We start from the raw sequence: 13367 nt of genomic DNA on the forward strand, positions 1-13367 counted from the left end.
GCGGCACAGGGAAGAGAACAACCCATGTACCCTTAGCCAAGTCACTTCAGCTCCCAGGGCCTCAGAGAGCCCTCACCCCCATTCTCCTGCCTTCTTCCCCAGGTCTGCATTACTAGATCTCCATGATCAAATGTGTTCACGCCTGCCAGGTCTTTGCCTTCCCATTGGTCCTGTGCTGCAGCCAGCCCTTAAAGCGGCTTCCGCCCAAACCCACCTCCATTGATTAGATCATCGTAACACCCCTTCCAGCTCTAGGACCCCTTAATTCTGTGTGTCAGATTCCCCCATATATAGAACTTCTTAACACAATTCCCCCATCCCGGACTCACTGCCCCACCCTACCTGGAAGTTGTGTAACTATCTGTACATAATCCTCAGAAAAATCCACTGCAGAGGCAAGACCATCGGGACTCCAGGGAAAACCCTACCGGCCACCAAGCCCACCTGGGGAGAGCCCTAGGAGTCAGCAGGGCAAGTTACCACACGGTGCATTGTGGGGAACCGTTCCACATGTGGGAAACGTGGCCCAGCCCCCACTCGGAAAAGCCAGTGGGGAGCGAGGTTGGCGGGCAGCACCCACGTCCATGGATAGGTTCTCCCGTGGGAAATCAGGCCTGCATTGTACCTAGACTGCTATGAGCCTTGCTTTTGCTAAAACTCCCTCACCCAGAGGCAACAAATGTTTACTGAGTCTCTTTATCTTCCTAAAATCTGAGCTAGACCTCCCAAGAATGGAGCATAACCGGTTTGGTTTCGAGCACTTCTCCCTTTACATTGCAAATATCCTTCTTTGATGTATTTAACAGCATCCTCTCTGTTGTTGTCTGTAAAAGGTAACCACCCAAAACAAACCTATACATAGTAAATGAGGACCATCCTCCATGTAATGTGCCCAGAAAAACAATAAAAGCCTGTCAAGGCAAAGGTTGGGGTGCTTTCCTCTTGAGAGAGTGGCCACGCCGTCCCTTTTCCTCCACAGGACTCAGTAGTCCGTGTGTATTTGTCTATTGCCGCCACAACACAGGACCCTGCGGGCTGGGATCTGCGTCAGTGCGTCCCGCACTACAAAGGACAGAGAACCGTGCACTGTGTCACCGAGTGTGGGGCGGACAAGCAGAGGTAGAGGTGAGAGCGGGCCTTTGCTTTATAGGTACACTCCACTCCCTCTGGACTTCCCCAAAACTCATTTCTGTGAGAAATATGAGGGGAGGGAGAATGTTCCATCACAGAGAACTCATGTAAAACATCTATTGCTAGGCACCAGGCACTGGCATTCACAGCTCAAGTCAGGATGATGTGCATTAACACCAAGGGAGTTCGAATAGCCCTGGGGCCTTCATTGCAGTGGGATCTGGCCAGCAAGGTTTCACCTTCGAGGAACTCTTATTCTCCATAACCTGACACTTGAGGCAGCTTTTCCAGCTTTCCCCTGGGCAAACCATTAGGGAGGGCCTCAACCAGAGCAAAAAGGTCAGAATAACAGCATTTCTGAGGTAGGAGAAAAGAAACCAACCAATCATCCCTTCTCTGTGAAACAGGCACAGTTCAAATTCAACAGGGCAGCACTTTCACCCCCGAGGTAAACACCAAACATCGGAAGTGTCATTTGTATTCTCCAGCCCTAATGCCCACACACTCGGACAGCGTGGGAAAAAAGTAATGTTCCACTTTTGACTGCTTCTGCCACCCTTCCCACCAAGTGGGGTCTCTCACTTCTTCTATCTCCCTTTCCACCAGGTGGGATATTGAGTCCTGGTACTAAGAATACCATTCTCAAGTGTACTTATTAGTACTTTTATCTCACCCTGGCCTAAAGGTGAGGACCCTGGGCTAACACTTAAGAACTGTGGGTTTGGCTTTGGCTCAGCACTGAAAAGCTGGAGATCAGAGGGGGAAACCTGTTCTAAATTCCATTTCTCTGCTTTGGAAAATAGATGAATAAACCAGGAAATCTCTAAGGTTCCTTCTATCTCCTAAAATATCTCTACTGTTATTCAATTTAAAGACACATAATGGTTTAATTGCTTGCCTAGACTATACTCAAGAACAGGGATAAGAGGGACAGATGATTGAGAATAACACTTTTTCAAGACACCATTAAAAAGTAATTTATATTTTAAGACTCCTATTCTGTCTTCTTGGAAAGCCTGAAAGACATTCCTTCTTTTATCTGGTTGTCAGTCAACTTTTTTTATTGAGGTTTTCATTTCCTTTTTTGAAAAAGAAATATAAATCTGTCTTTAGATACCTGCTTAGGAGTGAAAGCCGACTTCAGGTGTCCCTCAGTAAGAATGTGAATTATGGCTGCCTATCAGTAGTTTGACTCAAATTGCAAAAATTTAAGAGGAATGCTTTAAGGCAGCCGATGAAGGTACAGAATGGAGAGTAGATACTGGAGGCTAGAAAAAGCTATAGAAAGAGTAATAATTAAATGGTGCATTGTGTTTAGTGCTTCTCTAAAGAATCCTGCAAAAATGTCTTCTCAAAAAGTGTTTCATCCTCATATTAGCATTTTGAGTAAGAAGGACAGTTAATCCCTTTTTAACTGTTGAGCAAATTACACCCAAAAGGATAAATGACTTGCCTTAATTTTCATATCTAAATAATGACAGAGCCCAGGTCTGCAGACTCTCCAGCTTGGTGATCCTCTTCTGGGAGAACATCTACAGAAGAAAAAGAAAGGTTATTTTCGTCAGTCCATTTTCCTCAGGTCAGCAGCCTGAGAAGGGCCAGGACAGGGAAAGATGAGAAGGCACACAGGCAGATTAGGCAGGGTAACTGTCGGCCAGAAAATCCAGGATGAATTTTGTAGTGGGCAAGAAGAACCACATTTCCCTTGTCTCAAGTTCTTGCCCAGTCCATGGAAAAACATTCTCTCCTGGGCCATCAGGGCACCTCTTCTTGTCAGGACTCAGCACAATATTTTAGAAGGAAACAGAAAGAAACATTTGAGTTGAGACCCTAAAATTAGGGTGCAGCCCAATTCAGCAGACTGAATTGTTTTATTTCAGAAATAAGGACCACTTGTCACATTGTAATTTATTTGGTTATATGTCTATCTTCCTATTAAACTATAAAACCATTGAAGCATTCAGGTCTATTTAAATCGGCAGGGAGAAACCACACCCACTTAATCTGTGAGGTTATGGGCCCAATTAATTTGGCCAAGAATGCTGGAAGCAGCAGGACAGCCACCCAAAGCAGAAGCAGGGAAAGCTGTTCTTCACAGTTTCCCGTGGTACCTAAAGCACCTGAGGGACTGGGTGTTATGATGCTGCCCAAGCCTAATCCCTTCATATTCCTCTTGTTCCCAGTGTCTATGTATCGGCTGGTCCATGGTTTGCACTTCACACGTGTTTTCAAATTGACTATTGCAGCTGTCTCTTAGCTGAGTTTCCATGTAACCACACAAATACAGTGTGGGCCTTGGAGATATTCAGTGATTTGAATGTTGACCCAGCTAGTGAGTAGCATGACCCAGATCTACAAGTATTTCATACTATCATTTTTTCTATTATACCACATAATTCCTCTCCTTCTAAAAACCTATAGTACTTCCCTTAGCATAGCATACCAGATTTAGATGTTTCTGGACAGTCTTCTCACCCACATGCTTCCTATCTCTCCATCTTCATTCACATGAACAAAAGACTCTCTTTACTAATCAAGCATACCTTCCGGTCATCTCATTTTTGCCTTCTCACAAGCCCTTGGCCATACAGTAAAATTCACAATCCACCCCCCCCCCCCGCCCCGCCACCGCCAAGAAATTTGGGTCAGACCTCACCTCTTCCAGGAAGCCCACCCAAACTAGTACCATTTCACTCCAATCCACTCTGACCATGCCTCTACCAGCATTTCAGCAGTACTTAAATTCTCTTCATTGTTTACACTGACTGACATGCACTGGTCACTGAATAAAAATTTGTTGAGTGAATCCAATAGATTCTACTGATTCACCTGGCCAAGATGGAGGCATAGGTAGATATACTTTGCCTCCTCGCACAACCAAAAGAAGGGCAACAACAAATTTAAAAACAAAAAGTAACCAGAACTGACAGAAAATTGAACTGTATGGAAAGTCCAACAACCAAGGAGTTAAAGAAGAAACATTCATCCAGACCAGTAGGAGGGGAGGAGATGGGCAGCTGGGGCAGAGAGGACTCATGGCAAGGTGGTGGCTGGAGGAACTGGGTAGGCGAGGTGGTGGCTAGCAGAATGGGTGGTCCCACATTTGCACGTGGATAAACTGGGAGGGAAAAATGGGGAGCGAGACAGACCACACAACCCAGGGTTCCAGTGTGGGGAAATAAAGCCTCAAAACCTCTGACGTTGAAAACCTGTGGGGCTTGAAGCAGCAGGAGAAACTCCCAGCATCACAGGACAGTTTATGGGAGAGACCCACAGGGTCTTAGAACGTACACAAAACCACCTACCTGGGAATCTGCACCAGAAGGGCCCAATTTGCTTGTGGGTAGCAAGAGAAGTGACTAAAAGCCAGCTGAGAGCTGAGCAAGTGGCACTGTTCCCTCTAGGACCCTTCCTCCACATGCAGCACCACAACGCAGTCACATGGGTTGCCCTGCCCTGGCGAATACCTAAGGCTCCACCCCTTACTATGTAACAGGCATGCCAAGACAAAAAAAATATGGCCCAGATGAAAGAACAGATCAAAGCTCCAGAAAAAATATAACTAAGTGACAAAGAGATAGCCAACCTATCAGATGAACAGTTCAAAACACTAGTAATCAAGATGCTCACAGAAATGGTTGAGTATGGTCATAAAGTAGAGGAAAAAGTGAAGGCTATGAAAAGTGAAACAAAGGAAAATGTACAGGGAACCAACAGTGAATGGAAGGAATCTAGGACTCAAATCAACAGTTTAGAGCAGAAGGAAGAAAGAAACATTCAACCAGAACAGAATGAAGAAACGAGAATTAAAAAGAAATGAGAAGAGGCTTAGGAACCTCCAGGACAACATTAAATATCCCAACATCTGAATCATAGGCATGCCAGAAGGAGAAGAGGAAAAGCAAGAAATTAAAAACTTATTTGAACAAATAATGAAGGAAACTTTCCCTGATCTGTCAAAGGAAATAGACTTCCAGGAAGTCCAGAAAGCTCAGAGAGTCCCAAAGAAACTGGACCCAAGGAAGTACACACCAAGGCACATCATCTTTAAGTTACCTAAGATTAAAGATATGGAGAGAATCTTAAAAGCAGCAAGAGAAAAGAAGAGTTACCTACAAAGGAGTGCCCACAAGTTTATCAGCTGATTTCTCTAAAGAAACTTTGCAGGCAAGAAGGGGCTGTAAAGAAGTATTCGAAGTCATGAAAGGCAAGGACCTACATCCAAGATTACTCTATTCAGCAAAGCTATCAGTTAGAATGGAAGGGCAGATAAAGTGCTTCCCAGATAAAGTCAAATTAAAGGAGTTCATCATCACCAAGCCCTTATAACAGTAATATGACAAGAAACACAGCTATCAACAACTGAACCAAAAAAGAAAAAGAAAAACAAAAACAAACTAAGCAAACAACTAGAACAGGAACAGAATCACAGAAATAGAGATCCAATGGAGGGTTATCAGCGGTGAAGGGGAGAACGAGGTAAAGGTACAGGAATAAGAAGCATGAATGGTAGGTACAAAATAGACAGGGGGAGGTTAAGAATAGTATGGGAAATGGAGAAGCCAAAGAACTTATATATATCATCCATGGACATGAACTAAGGTGGGGGAAGGGTATGGGGTGGAGGGGAATAAAGGGGAGAAAAAAATGGGACAACTGTAATAGCATAATCAATAAAATATATTTTAAAAAAAGATTCTACTGATTCAATGTCTTCACCATTTCCCAAATGTGCCTTTTCTCCCCTTTCCCACCATCACAGCCCTAGGAAAGGCTCTCAGCATTGCTCCCATGGACCATCAAAACAGTGTAAGAGCTTCCTCCTCCCTCCCCCCTCCCTTGTGCAGACTCCACAGTGCCACCTGAGTGAACTTTCTGAAAGAAATCTGATTGTCTCCTATTCTTCACGGTTCCTCAGTGCCTTTGAGATCACATCAATAAGGCTCTTCACAATCAAGTCTCAAACAATTCTTCCTGTCTCCATCACTTTCCACTATTGATATATCCATGGTTAAGTTAACCCTTCAAGCACAGGGTGCATACCTTGTTAGTGTTACTTCTTTTGCTAAAGGTATCCTCCCCTCTTCACTGCCCAATGGACATTGGCTTCTGTTTTGGGAATTATCAAATACATCACCACCACAGGCGGGTGGCTGCCCCACCTAACCCGAGGGGTAGCCCTGCTCTTTTCTGGACCACAGTCAATTTGGTCTTGAGTTGGGGGTGGAGTTGTCACACTGAGCACCGTGCACTGTAATTGCTTGTTGGTCAGTCTTACTTCTTGTTTCGTGAGCCTTGTGGAAGCAGGACCAAATGTTCCTGTCTTTTACATCCACAGCACCATTAGATTTCTTAGCTCCTAGGATGCTCTCAGTGTTGCTGCATTAAAAGCATTTGTTCACAGCATGTTAATTTGCATTCACTCAGAACCATACACGTTTAGAGCTGAAAGTGATATCAGAAAATATCTTTTCTACCCTCTCATTTTTTACATGAAGCAACTTCAACCTCCAAGGATTTAAGGGACTTGCCCAAGGTCATAAAAATGTAGCAAGAGGCATTGACTTTGGTCACCTGATCCATGCCATATTCTGCTTTATTGTACATAGAAAGTTGTAATTCCAAAAGACAGCGTAAGCGCCTCAAGGGGGAAAAAGACTGTCTTTCTTCTTTTGTGTTTTTCTGTACAGGGGGCTATCTATCCTCATATGAATTCAACAGATGTGACAGACTTAATAACATGTACTGAGCTGCATCTCTGCTTTGCAATTGGGCAGCTGCCCCAGATATCAATTTTTTAAAAGATTTTATTTATTTATCTTTAGAGAGAGGGAAAGGGAGAGAGATGGAGAGGGACAGAAACATCGATGTGAGAGAGAAACATCGATCAGTTGCCTCTCACACATGCCCCGACCAGGGACGAACCTGCATCGCAGGCATGTACCGTGACAGGGAATTGAACCCACAACCTTTCACTTTGCAGGACGATGCCCAAGCAACTAAGCCACACCAGTCAGGGCCTGTGATATCATTTTGAAGTCCATTTTAATGAGTCAATTCAGTTGTCTTGAAATTTTATAAATTCTTCAGAACTCCCCTTAAGGTGATGTATAGGAAAAGATTTAAGTTAAATAATTATGGACACTGACCTCCTCAACTACCCAAGATCAAATTACAAAGTTCCTAACCTATGCAATTAATGTAAACAGACACCAATGTCTGGTTCTTCCATTCAACTTCTGTTTTGCAATGATACTTGGCATAATTTGCACTTGTAGGATGGGAAAAGTCAAAGAAAAATGGTAATCGTGATAATCATAGTAGTAACAGACACGTGGGGAAGCAAAGGAACTGACACGGTCAGTCAGTGGGAAAATGGGGAACTCGTGTGCTTTTTAACCATCTACAACACTCTAACACAAACACAATTTTTTTCAGGAAAAAAAGTAGGTGAATTTATACTTTTTAAAGCTATGCAAGGCAATGTGCCCTCTGAATTCATCACTGCTTCCTACCTGTTCACACTATCAGTCATGAGTTTGCATTCTTCTAACTACAGAAAGCACATGTCTTAAAGGGTTTGAAGAATTTTATTGAAGTAAATACACAACAAAGATGTTTCAATCATTTGCCATCGGAAGGGACATAGCACTTTAGAGAGACTTGGTAGCTCTAACAGGACGTCGTGCACTAATGTATTCACAGCCTGCAAGCAAGGAGGTTATCTTTATGCTCCCGTTAAAACATTCCATTTCCATTCCTTTGTCCTGCTAATAGTTAAAACAGGCTTCAGTAGTCACATTGCTGTCATTTTGTGCTATCTCAAAGTTAAATTATAATGAGGTTTGAGATTATTAGTTTTTTCTCTTGTTTTTGCTTTTCTGCAGAAATGCGGGCTCCTTTTTTATTTTGAAGAATCTACGTCTCCAGGTTTCTATGATTACCTCTCACGCCTTCTCTCTTCTTTTATTCTCTTCTCTTCTTTGGCTCAAAAAGCAAACTCATTACCAAACCAAATGTATAAGCCTCCCACACAGAATCTGGAGGAGAAAGACATCCCAGTTAATTCAGAGGAGCCATTGCAGAGGCTAGCTGCAGTCCACGGCTGCACTGGCCTACAGGACTCGCCAAGTGTAGCCTAGCTAAATACAGGGCTGTCTCTTCTGGGACGGCTCTGTGGTCTAAACAAAGTCACTGACGTGGAAAATGGCTCCTTCTCCATGGAGTAGCTCATTCCCAAGCAGTTTATAGTTTAAAACTTAAAAACAATTATAATAACAACAACGATAATAACAAACATGTATAGAAGCAGTAATGTGTGCCAGGCACTCATCAAAGCACTTTACAGGCATTATCTCATTAAATCCTTACAACAACCCTACGAGATAGACAGTCTTATTATTTTTATTTTACAGATGAGTAAAGTGAGGCTCAGCAAGGTTAGCAACTTGCCCAAGATCACACAGCTTGCAGGTGGGAGATACAAATTAAACTCCGTAAGTTCATGAACCACTATGCTAGGCTGCCTCAAATTAAAGGACAAATGTATAAGAGAACTGTACACCTGAAACTTAGTATAATGTTGCTGTTAACCAATGTTACTCCAATAAATTTAACTTTTAAAAGTAAATAAATAACAATGTGTCTATTAATGATATTCTTCTCACCAAAAGTGTCATGGAATCAATTTTGAAACTGCATAGTAGGATAATAATAAAAATAGTAAGAACAAATATTTATTGAGGACCTATGTGCCAGACACATGAGTTATAAAACAACCTTATGCATAGGTGTTATTATTACTCCTGATTTTCCAAAGCGAACACTTAGGTTAAGTAATTTGCCCCAAATCACACAGCCAGTAATTATCAGTCATGAAATGAACTCGCGCACCCTGACTCCTAAGTCACCTTGGCATCCTTCTCCCTCTTGTTTCCATAAACATGGAAACATGAGGCACAGAGGGGTGTAGTATGTTATATAATTCAGTAACATGATCTGACCTTTTCAAAGAGAGTTTTTTGAAAGTCAGCCCAAACTCCAGGTCTTCTGAGTCTCAGCCATGTGCTTTTCCCATTGTGGCGGCCCCTCCTGTGTACCTTATCAGTGAATGCTGCCCCCTCCACTCACCCAGGAGTCCAAGTGAGACACCTGAAATCATTCCTAGTTTCTCTATAATGCTCACCACTCTACAGCTAACTCGTCATTATGATCTCTTGAGCCTACCACCAATCGCTTCTTAATCTATACCTGTTGCCTATGGGATAAACTCCAAATTCCTTAAGGCCATTCATGATATTACCTCAGTCTTCTTTGCCCGTGTCTCGTCACCACCACAACTGGCCCCAACACGCACGCACACACAATGTACTCTGCACTGCAGTCACACTGAGCTACGCGAAAGCTGTTTTTTTATACCCACAGCTTTGCAAACTTCTTTTTGCAGGCATTACACTATCCCAAACTCTCCATTTCATAAACTCTTATGCAACCCATAACGCCTTTCTTTGCTTATCCAGGGAGTTAGTTACTGCTTGCTTGGTACTCTCTGTCGCTTCTACAGTATATATCTTACTGTTTTGTTATTTCTTACCAGACTATAAATTCTGAGAGGGCAATGACTTTATCTGCCGTATTTTGCTGTGTATAATGCACACCCATGTTTTTGGCCCAAACTTTCAGGAAAAAATCTCGTTTTAATTTTTCAATTCAATTATTTATTAACTTATATTTAGATACTTGTTTTTTGTATTATAAAGGGATTTTAGCATTTATTTTTGAACATATTATGGTACAAGAAATTTTATGTAGCAAATAATTACAAAACACGAGAACAGATACAAGGTACCACCCATGTATAACGCGCATCCTTATTTTTCCCTCAAAACTTTGGACAAAAAAGTGCGCATTATACATGGTAAATTCCTTTGCATCTCTATCACCTAACATCATGCCTGCTTCATAAGTAAAGATTCCATAACTGAGAGTTGAATTAAGCCGAACTTCTCTCACGCTTCAGTGGCCCAATTGGTCTAGCTCCATGTTATTCAAAGTGGAATCCAATAGTAAGGCTCTAGTGACTAGTATTTGAATCTCCCTTGAGTGACCATTTCCAATAATCTGGAATATAGTTTCCTTTTTCACATAACCCATATAACTGAGATTAACTCTATTAGTCTCCTAAAATTTGTGGGAGTTCACAGGTATGCAAAATTGCACAATGAGGTATTGTTTCCTTAGGTTTTATCCAATGTAGAGATACTATATTAAGGTAACGTTTCCCCTGTCAATATAAAACAAAATAATTCAGGAAAATCAGAGTTATATTGAGGAGGATAAAAAAATGAAAATTTCTTTTTAAACAATTACAATAGAAATATAAATATTCCAACTTGAAAGTATTTTAAAAATGCATTTATTAATTTTAGAAAGAGAAGAAGGGAGAGAGAGAACCAACTACGTGAGAGAGAAACATCAACTGGTTGCAACCCATAAGTGCCCCAACTGGGGACAAAACCTGCAACCTAGGTATATGCCCTGACTGGGAATTGAACCCTCAACCTTTTGGTATCTGCTATGATGCTCCAACCAACTGAGCCACAACAGCCAGGGCCAACTGGAAAGTTTTCATTGGCCTTGAAATTTTAACTAAATTAATACATACATTAAAAATATACAGAGTATATTTCCTTATCATTTTTCAGACACAAAATATAAATAGCAGAAGGAATTGATAGTGTTTCACATTTAGAGCTGCTAAGAACCTAAAAACGTTTTTTAATTAGTTTTTCTTCCCAATTTCGGGTGGCAGGACCATCTGGCTACTCATTCATTTTAAAGATGAAAAAAATAAAGCACAGAGGGTTAAGTGATATGCTGAAGTTCCCCAAACTACCGCCTTCTGGTAGTAAAATAGTAGTAATCATTTATTAGTGCTTGCTGTGTGACAAACGCTGAGTATTATGAATTATCTCAGTCCTTTCACCTGAGTACCATGAAGTAGGTGCCATCCTATCTCCTCATCTGTGAAACACTGATTTTTATTTTTATTTTTTACATTTTCAAATGGGTCGTTTAGAGCCCTGGCCAGTGTGACTCAGTTGAGCATCATCCCACAAACCGAAAGGCCACACACGTTCTATTCCCGGTCAGGGCACATGCCTGGGTTACAGGTCCAGTCCCCAGGTGGGGTGGATACGGAAGCAGCCTCTCAGTGTTTCTCTCTCACAATGACGTTTCCCTCTTCTTTCCAGGCTCTCTAAAGATTTTTAAAAGTTTTTCTTAAATGGGTGATTTTGACAATGTTGTGTTTAATCGGCGGCAATTTTTATTTCTTAGTTTACTTAAAGGAACGGTGGCATCTATAGTAGTCGCCCATTTTTGCAGGTGAGGAAACTGAGGCGAAGTGAAGTGCAGTGTTTTGTCCACGGTTAAGCGGCCAGTGAGTAATAGAGTCGAGGTTTGAACCCAAGCCCACACACTCAACTACCTATGGCACCACATTTGTCAGGGAATTTGTACTCACAGCATCTCAGTTGCCAGTATGGTAGTGAATGTTTCTACATTGGTCCTACAAGGCAGTGGTCTCATTGGTTGCCAGAGTCTCTGGGAAGAATGGTTTATGAGGACTGAATGAAAAATTAAGTTTTCCTTATCGGATGGCCTTTGACTTCTTTGGGGCTCCTGCAGGGATACAAAGCGTCTATTAGCAGGGGAGGGAATGCCTGAGGAAAGTGCTCGCTCCTCCCAGAAATTAGAGTTGGGTTACAATAACTTCCAGTGCGTGCCCTGGGGCCACTTTAACCCCCAGTTCAGTGTATCCCTCTTGCAAATGGAGCCAAGAGAGAACACACCTCTGATTATATCATAAACTTCTGTGACCTTATTCTAAAAAAAGCCTGACTTCTCTCTAAACTGTGAAAACACTTTTAAGGCACAGTTAAGTTTCCACTATTAGTTCAGTTTTAGAAACAACTTGCTAAGTCTTAAACTTGGCAATAACAAAATAAATACATATTTTTCATTAATGTGCATTAGAGTGCAGTTATATGCCAGAATTAAAATGTGTCATCTACCCAGAGAGACAGGCTATTGATTTGGGTGGCAGTGTGACTAATTAGGTTTTCTTTTGTGAAGGAATTGGTTTGTGTTGATTTATTTATGTCTGGTGCAACCCCGTGCCCGTGCAAAGTCCTTCCCGTGCCCAAGAAGCCTGCCTGGATTGGCAAGGGATAAGAAGCTGGCAGAGAAACTCAACTAGCTATTAGGAGGGGTGTGTACCTCTTGTCTGAATCAAGTGTGCAGGGCCAGAGTGACCAGATCACCCTTGCAGGTGTCCATTCCCTGCTTGACACAGGACAAGCCTATGAACTATCCCTGCTGGCTGGATATGGAAGCCCTAACACCAGGGTTGCCCTGGAAAACCACTGGAGGGAATTCAGACTGAGCTTCAGAGAATTTGTTTTCCTGATTCAATAAACTAAACCAAACAGGGACCGACTGTGTTTTGTTTGCTGGAGACAGCTCACTTTCCCTCTGGATTCAGGTCTTTCCTATCACTCCCACCATGGGTGGAAGAATCTGTCCAGGAACAGAACTCAGCGCTAGATCAAAAAATCCACGCAAACAAAGAAACCAAGGCAATTTTCAGTGTGAACAGTGCTTTTCAAAGAGAATTAAGAGGCCTGCATTTCAGATATGGTTTTATAACTAACTAGCTGTATATCTTTGTACTGAATTTCTCTTGGCCTGTGTTTCCTTATTTTGTAAGATATATATATATATATAATCACCAGGAAATTTATCATCTCTAGAGCTCATGCAGAGTCATTTCTCACAAGAGACTGATGGTTTTGCACTGAGTTATCCACACTCTTTTGCCCAGAAACTTTTGTCTCAATACACACAAATTCCAATACACAGACACAGTCTGAAGGTCTGCACCCACAAATCTCATTTATTTCTGTGAAAACATTCTTTGAGAGACTAAGTAAAGTCACTGATTAATAGGGGGGTGAGATGTTGACCCAGATTAGCCCCAATCCTAGACTCACCCCTTTACTGTTGCTTTACTGCCTGGGGACTGTGGAAATGAGAGGGAGGAGTTCCTAAAACAATGAATCCTCAGGAAAAAAAAAAAAAGAATGGAAACCCTGCTTGGGCATGCCACAGAATTTATAGAGAAACCAGGGGACTTTTAGAGTAACTACCAGAGACAAAAAGCGTAAAATTTTTAG

General features: G+C 42.0%; 1 long non-coding RNA gene across 1 annotated transcript in view; it reads right to left on the minus strand.

The window, feature by feature from the left end:
• Positions 1 to 2613: 2613 nt before the first annotated feature.
• The window catches only part of LOC139441077 (uncharacterized), a 44809-nt gene continuing 34055 nt past the window's right edge, over positions 2614 to 13367 (minus strand). The window contains exon 3 of the long non-coding RNA XR_011651471.1: positions 2614 to 2663. This is a non-coding gene — a long non-coding RNA (uncharacterized lncRNA). The remainder of the gene's footprint in view (positions 2664 to 13367) is intronic.

The sequence above is a fragment of the Desmodus rotundus genome, chromosome 7 (assembly GCF_022682495.2).
Source record: "Desmodus rotundus isolate HL8 chromosome 7, HLdesRot8A.1, whole genome shotgun sequence".
In the NCBI taxonomy this organism is placed as follows: domain Eukaryota; kingdom Metazoa; phylum Chordata; class Mammalia; order Chiroptera; family Phyllostomidae; genus Desmodus; species Desmodus rotundus.